The 8,302-nt window shown below is 36.1% G+C and overlaps 1 long non-coding RNA gene across 1 annotated transcript; it reads left to right on the top strand.

The window, feature by feature from the left end:
- The first annotated feature begins 7,107 nt into the window (after positions 1-7,107).
- On the top strand, positions 7,108-8,302 carry LOC110055573 (uncharacterized). Its single transcript, XR_002297371.2, has 2 exons — positions 7,108-7,502; positions 8,071-8,302. It is a non-coding gene; the product is annotated as an uncharacterized LOC110055573 (long non-coding RNA).

The raw sequence follows: 8,302 nt of genomic DNA, 5'->3' as shown, positions 1-8,302 counted from the left end.
GAAAACTAGATGAATACGATATCCTGGTTTCGAATGTCAATGCTAAATATACGAAATTTGATCAGAATAATCGTTTACTTCCTGCTGGTAAATTACAGGGGCAAGAAGAGCGTGCTCAGCGGGCAAACTGATATTTTGCATGACAGGATTCTGACCAAAATCGCAAAATATGTATTGAGATACGTTTAAATTCACAATAGTGCGACGAATTGTCTGAGTTGAGGTTTTACAACAGTGCAGATAACACTTACTCACTTATCGCGAGATCTCGACATTCATTTACAAAATGGACCGCCTCCCTGTTCATCTACAGAATGGCAAGTGCTCCGCTTTCTCCTCCAATTGTGAAACGGTGAAATGTATAGCCTTTCGTGATGGCGGAACTGAAATGCGGTTCAGAACTAATTCAGAGTTCAAGGATGGTACAACTACCTTTCTGTTTCTACTGACAAATTCCTTTCAGTTTCTTTGAGAAATTTTGCTTCAATTTCCGTTAGCTGTCAACTGATCAGAAGCCCTGTTCCGGCATTACCTCGTGGGTCATCGTGAAGACTGAAATAAATAAATAAATACGTGATCAATACGATATCCTGGTTTCGAATATCAATGCTAATTATACGAAATTTGATCAAAATAATCGTTTACTTCCTGCTGGTAAATTACACGGTCAAGAAAAGCGTGCTCAGCGGGCAAACTGATATTTTGCATGACAGTATTCTGGCCAAAATCGCAAAAAAAAAAATAATAATGTATTGAGATGCCTTCGAATTCACAATAGTGCGACGAATTGTCTGAGCTAAGGTTTTACAGCAGTGCAGATATCACTTAAAGGCTCTTTAAATACAGTATAGCGTTTTCTATTTCAAAAATATTCCCCTTGAATTTTCCCTTTCTTGTTATCTCAATGGGGCAACATCTGGTTAATATTGCACGCTATTTTACTTGGCCTGATCAGATACTGATGATCTGCACAAGTATCCAATTTAAAACTGGCAAGGTCTAGTTTTAAAAGAGAATCCGATATCCTGGTTTCCAATGCCAATGCTCAATACATGAAATTTGATCATAATAGTCGTTAATGACTTGAAGTACCTCGGTAGGCTAGTTTTGGAAGGCAACAGCGGTCACTATTTTGCTGATTCTTTACTTCTTTTTCTTCACGATAATACACTTGAGTCCTGCTATTTGGAACAATTCCAAGGCAAGTGGCTTTGAGTTCGAAATAACGGAGAGTTTGAAATAACCGAGTTCGAATAAGTGGGGGTGCATCTGTGGCGGAAGTTTGAAAAAGCCGATAGTAAATGCTGAAGAACAAATCTGAAGGAATAGCTTTGAGTTGGAACTAACGGGGAATTCGAAATAACCGAGTTCTGTCGAATTAACGGGATTTAACTGTAGCGGAGTTTTGAAATAGCTGAAGCTGATGGTAAATTAAATGACCGATGAGCAAATCCATGAGAAATGACTTTGAGTTCGAAATGACGGGGAATTCGAAATAACCGAGTTTGAATTAGCCAGATTCAGCTGCGTACATAAAAATCACCTTTCCTAGGACTGGTACTTAGCTTTCCTTGAAGTTGAAAATTACGGTTACCGGTTGTTCGGTGCCAGTTGATTAGTTCATCAAAGGTTAACCATTAACATTTTGTAAGACAGGGGTGACTCACTGATTCATTGATTTTTATTTACTAAACAATTGAGGTATTTTGACGGTAGGATTCTGAAAATTAGACAATGTACTATAAAGATATCACATTACTTGACACGTTTTAGTCGGTCTCGTTTAACCGAAAATATTTTGTTTACAGGAAAAGTTAATTGTTGATATCGTTATTGTAGTCTGCTGGCAGCCGGTGTTTTCTCTATGGGTCACTTAGACGAGAGTTTTAGTCATCGCGAACACAAAAGGACGGTGTGGCGGTGGCCGAGTAGGGAAGAAGGCGGGACAAGGTCGGTATGGTCGAATAGGGAAGAAGGCTAAAGAGTCTCGATCCATTACCCCTGCTGAAATTTCGAGAGAAAAACAGCCTGCCAGCAGTCTATCGTGATTGTGGTTCATTGATTGGTTGGTCGATTGTGGTACTCTCTCCGCAGATAATTGGGAATATAGAGCCACACTCGGAAACCGACACCTGAAGATCTTTGTTGTAAACTATTGTTTTAGTCATTAGTTTAAGTTTATGTAGTCTTGATGACCTTCTACAAGACCAAACATCTTCTTCACGAATTTGAGGACGCGAATAATAGATTTTTTTTAATGGCTCTTATTTATTCATAAAAAACTGAAACACTTACAGCACAATAAAACATAGAGTAAAGTAAATTCCATGCCAAAAGAAGATTACGGCACTTTGAGGACTACAATAGATATAGGAATAAATTAATGCCAAGCACCAATTATGTTGAAGAAACACACATGATGTTAGTAGCGTTTTTTGCGTTCGTGAAATTTGTTACAGCACCTCAGCACAAAAGATAACGAAAGAAATCGTTGTCAAGATTTGTTGACAATTGAAAACACGGACTCGGACTTGAAAGTGCACGAACTGCACTATGTAAATGAGCTGATTGTACGCGTCAGACTTTCCTTTCAAAAACTTTTGCAAACTCACCAAACAAGCAGAAACAATAAGAAACCATCAAAACAGGTTTTAGTTATGATGAACCATTGTCTGAGAAACTCACAAATTAACTCGATACCAGAGTAGAGAGTTTTCTTGCTATATTCTTGAGTCAGAACAAACGCAAAAACATACGCGTAAGCTTACAACTAGCGTGAGCAGATCTTATTATTCATTCCCAGCGCGAGATTGAAGTCTTGTTTTTGACCCTGAAAAACCCACCTTTTCCTTTAACTCAGAGCATAAAACTACATATAAGCGCCCTGGTTCGTATTCCCTGCCTTATTCCCTGCATCGCTGTAAAAAATACGCGAGAGAATCTGTCAACTCTTTACAATTTGATCACGCAACGTGACAATATCCACGCGAGAGCCCCCGACATGTGCATGAATCCGCGCGGATATATGACGTCAGGATGGCGCAATTTGTTCTAAAAATAGAAAAATTGTCCCATATCATAGGTGCGCGCGAATCCCGAGACTTACGGTCTCCGTCCCCGATTATGGCTCCTGATTGAATCAATATTCGAGGTATTGGATTGCATCAATATTCGAGGTATTGGATTGAATCAATATTCCAGGTATTGGAATGAATCAATACTCCAGGTATTGGATTGAATCAATATTCCAGGTATTGGATTGAATCATGAAAATCAAAAGATTAAATTGAACCAAAAATTTTATTTGCCATTGGATTGAATGTTTTTTTTTTTCTATCCTTAAATAAAACCGTTATTCAAAGGATTAAACATATATTGCAAGGATTAAATTTTGCTACAAACGGCTTGCCATAAAAGACCTCGTGAACCTAGTTTCAAATTACGACTGCACAGTAAATTGTGCGAGGTGTGTTTAAAATGCTATTAGAATTTTAGACATATTTAAAATTTTTATATAGTTGCATCGGTAGAAATTATTATATTTTAGTCCGTATTTTAAAATATAAATGGAGTGTTAGATATGTAAGTATACCGTATCAAGCGATAGGTAACTTTTAACTTAAGTTATTAGTTAACTTAAGTTATTAGAGACAATTTGAGAGCGCTGATTTGCGCAATAGTAAAAATAGGTCAGACGTTAGGGGGTCCCCCTTGTTATTTAAAGCATTAACGTGCAGATTACAGCAATTAATACACCGGTCGCTGAGAAACATTGTGAAAGTTTGAGTTTCTGAATTAACTAAACTCCTACAAAACCTACCTTACCGTTCACTGGAATACAATAGAAAATGAAACAGGAACTTGAATAATATCTATTTAAACAGGGGGGTTCCCCTCATTCCAGCGCATCGATATGGCTTGTGAACTCATAATATAATTTGGCCCGTACATGCATACACGTGATTTGTTAGTCATTTAACTTGCTCCAACAATAATTAAGCATATTTTTGCACAAATCGATGACTTACTGTTGAATTAATTTTTGTATTTTCTAGAGACGTAAGCTTGGGACGTCTGCATGTGCAGTAACAATTCTAGTTTTATTTTGTCGTTGTGGATGCGCGGAAAGTTCACAAGAAGACAGCTTAATTAGTGCGGTGTCGCACCCGTGCAACTTCTTGGTTTTCCATTTACATGGTTTTTACATGTTTCTTACAGGCTCCCTTTCTTTCATTTACATTGTTTTTACATGTTTCTTACAGGCCCCCTTTTTTCATTTACATGCTTTTTACATGTTTCTTACAGCCCACCTTTTTCATTTACATGGTTTTTACATGTTTCTTACAGGCCCCCTTTTTCATTTACATGGTTTTTACAGGGTTACAAACATAACATTTCCAGACTTTTTACAGCATTCGCTTGAATTATTTACACGTTTCTCACATGGTTTACCAAAGCAATTTACATGATTTTTACAAAGGCAGATACTGTAAGTGCGTAAAATATTTTACAGGTTTTTACATGTTCTTCAAATGATCATTGTCGACAAAGACAATGTAAATCACTATTTACAGAACATTTATATGCTGTACTAAAAGCTGTAAATTTCCTGTAATTTTATTTTACAAAACCCTAACATGTAAATTGTAATTTACAAAGAATGTAAATCAAGATTTACATATTGTAAATTAAAATTGACATGTCCATGTAAATTTTCAACTTTTCCAGTGCCACTGACTAGAAATTTGAAAACCATGATGACAACATTGATACAAAGTAAGTAAATTAATTTGTCCTATTGAGACATTGGTGGTGGCAAAATTTCTGGGACAAAATCTTTTAATATAAGGCATTTCCATTTCTTATTAAAGAGCTTGGCAGTTTTGTTATTTTATTGCAATGTACTTTTGAGTCATTGTTTTCTCGAAGTTGTATCTTAAACAGCGAGAAGAGTACATATTGTTCATTTAGGTTACATTTATAAATGAGGTATTTAAAACAGATGCCGAGAATACGATAATGCAAAAGTTAAATACAAATGTGTGAAAACGAAACGATGTCTATCAATATTATTACTTATGTTTCAGTTGTTCACTTTTTGCATAATCCTTGCATTGGCTCAAAGCTTATAGAGCAATGGACTCCTGCTTACCGTCAGGGACGATTCCACTGATTCTATGTTGTCTTCTTATACAAGCACTTTACAGTGCCTCTCTCCACAACACAACCGAAATTTAGGGATGTTAACGTTTTTATAAAATGCACCGGAAGATGGGCATTTGGTCGTTTATGTCTTTTAAGAAAAAAAGCTCAAATTAAGAAAGTCTATTAAAATTTAGTATTGTTATTTGGAAACTGATCAAAGAGAGGAATACCTTTTCTGTAAAAGGGCACGGGTTTCAGGGTTCGAGCCGCACACCACCACCAAAAACTTTGGCGAGTAACCCAAACTGCAAGGGCTCAGAAGTCATTTAAAACTGTTGAAGAATATCTTGGTAACAATTAGTTCACTTCGTTCGTGCTCAACTATAAAATGACAGAACAAATTCTGAGTCGCAGAATGACTAGACTCGGGAATATACAGCCAATTCTGACCAAAGGCTACTTTAAAAATATATATCGTTTTGAATTTCACAAATGTTTACAGACTTCCTGCTGATAAATTACAGGGACAAGAGAAGCGAACTCAGTTGGCCAAATGCAAATATGTGAAAGTGAAACGATTCCTTTCAATATTATTAATGTTTCAGTTGTTCACTTCTTGTATACTCCTCGTATAGGCTCAATGCTTAGAGAAATGGACTCCTCCTGGTCGGGAGGGACGGTTCACTGATTCTATGTTGTCTTCCTATACAAAACACTTTACGGTGCCTCTCTCCACAGCACACCTGTCAAACATTTAGAGATGTGAGGGTTCTTATAGCATGCACCGGAAGATGGGCTTTTCGTCGCTTATAGCGCTTAAGCAAACAAAGTAAAAATTAAGTGCTAAACTGCTCAAAGCAAGGAATGCCTTTTCAGGAGGAGAAGTGAAAATTGCAGCAAAAAATATTCTTAAGCTCAGTAATATGGTTACTGTAATTCAGTGGTTTACAGAAGAATTCATTTTAAGATATTCATATCAATGCTCGAGTTTGTGATGTCATGTGTGGAAGCAATTAACAATTGCAATAACAAAACATATGTTTTTGACTTAAGCTAAAAGCTAATTTAGAACAAGTTTGATCGTCAATTTCTCGAGAAAGAGAATATAAGAACGTTTAATGCGAAAATTTCCAACCGCAGATGTACGTATTCTTTAACTTTAATTAATAAACCCAGATGTTGAAAAAGCGTCCTATTTGCATTTGAAGTTAATAAAACTGTTCAATTTGTTTTGCAGTGCGTTTAATATAGACTTTCCGCGGGATTTTCACCAGAATCGTGGCGAACAGGTTTTCTTTTTAAGTTGTAAAACATGAAGTTATTCCACGTTACGAAGGAAAGAATCATAAATCCAGCAATCTAGAGGTTTGATAATAATCATGTCAATAATAGTAACCAAGAATGAACCAGGACTGAACATAACTAAACAATTTTAAAAGTCAATAATAAAAGAAGAAACGTCCATTGTATCCCACAAGGAAAAGGAAAAAACAGCAAGGAAACCAAAGTGAGTATGTTTTTCATAGTGAATATTTGTGAATTGGCGGCTTTGACAGTTAACAAGTTACGAATATCCATGGTTTAACACAAATTAAAAGGTGATAATATATATTTTTAATTACTCCACTTTGGACCCGCCATTTAACAACAATCATTCTTCCATTAATTCGTAACAAAACTTTTTGTCACAAGGAACGCCGACGTTAATTATGTGCTGTGAAATTATTCATTGCAGTTGCCCATTTAAATGGTTCAGAATGGTTTTATATTCGTGTTACTAACTATTTATTAGTTCGCTTTGTAATATCTTTCCTTGTAAGAAATGCCAATCTTGATTATCTGGCGTCAAATAAATCATTCTGTAGCAAATCCCGAAGAACAAATTAGTTTACCTTGACCTCACTATTTCAGAGCTGGCTTCAGTATTTTTAATAACTTTAAATTCTTCATACGGAATTCAACACTTGAACATTATGCGTTGTGAAGCGTAGACTATAGTTGTTTATCTAAACTCAAATTTTACCTCATTCAACCGCTTCACCTTTCTTGAGCTATAGTTCTTCAGTTGCATTTTTAATAACGTCCCCTGCTTAGGATGCCAATTCTCATTATTTGCCATCAAGTAATTCGTTCTTAGTTTCCTATTTAAACGCAACCTTGTAGAATCAGTTCGGAAAGCATTCTTTAACAAAGGCAAAACTACTGCGTGAATCCTCCGCAAGAAAATGGCAACCAAAATGTTTCCTTGCTTAATTTGTATACTTGTACTACTGGCGTTATCTTCACCTGAATGTGATGCAATTGGAAATGGAGCCCTAGCTGGGAAAAGATTGTTCAAAGAGAAAAAGAGTGTGATTGTAAGTATAGTTTTTCTCCGGTAAAAACGATTTTACCTAAGTTTTATTACTTTTGAAAATTTGGTAACAGAATACTAAAGGGCGTAGGAGTCAGGGCCATGCAGTAATAACAGACAAACTGAGGCTATTGCCTCAGTCATTTTCTTCGTTTCAGTTGTTTATTAGTATCAGAAATATTCTAAAATACCTGGCCCGGGATAACACTATCCACCGAATAAATCACTATCCAGCGGATAGCGTGGTTTGTTTAGTCATGTTTTCATGGCCATTGCTTCAGTCAGATCTTTTTCCCGCTACGGCCTTGGGAACGATGAGAAGAAGGATGACAATCAAGAATGACGAAAGCCCGATGTGTTTCAATGTTACTATTAACATTTATCTACTCTATGCATACAGGCAACTTGTGCCCTGAATTTCTAATTCCCATATAGCTTGTTTGACGCCCGATCAACAACCATTTTAATTTTTCCTTGTATTTTGTTGTGTTATTTTGACTTTCGCATTTCATGTCCTGCCATACACGAGCGTTTAGTTTGCTTTTATTTATTTTTTTCCGTTCTTTCTACAGGAAGACATGCGTCATTTTGCCATGAAGCGTGAGCTGTGTGATGCAGCGAAAAGTCTTGGTTGCTGAACTAAACAGTAAAACATACAGCAAATATTCGGCAGGCAGGAAATAAACTAAACTTGTATCTTCTCTGAATTATGATGTCAAATTAAAGAAATATGTAACTAAGAGACATTCTAGCTTACCATTGTGTGGAATAAACAGTTTGAATGTTAATAAAATAGTAAAAGAA

The sequence above is a fragment of the Orbicella faveolata genome, unplaced genomic scaffold (assembly GCF_042242905.1).
Source record: "Orbicella faveolata isolate gen_17 unplaced genomic scaffold, um_ofav_v1 contig_35, whole genome shotgun sequence".
NCBI classification, from domain to species: domain Eukaryota; kingdom Metazoa; phylum Cnidaria; class Anthozoa; order Scleractinia; family Merulinidae; genus Orbicella; species Orbicella faveolata.
This window is presented reverse-complemented; position numbering and strand designations above follow the sequence as displayed.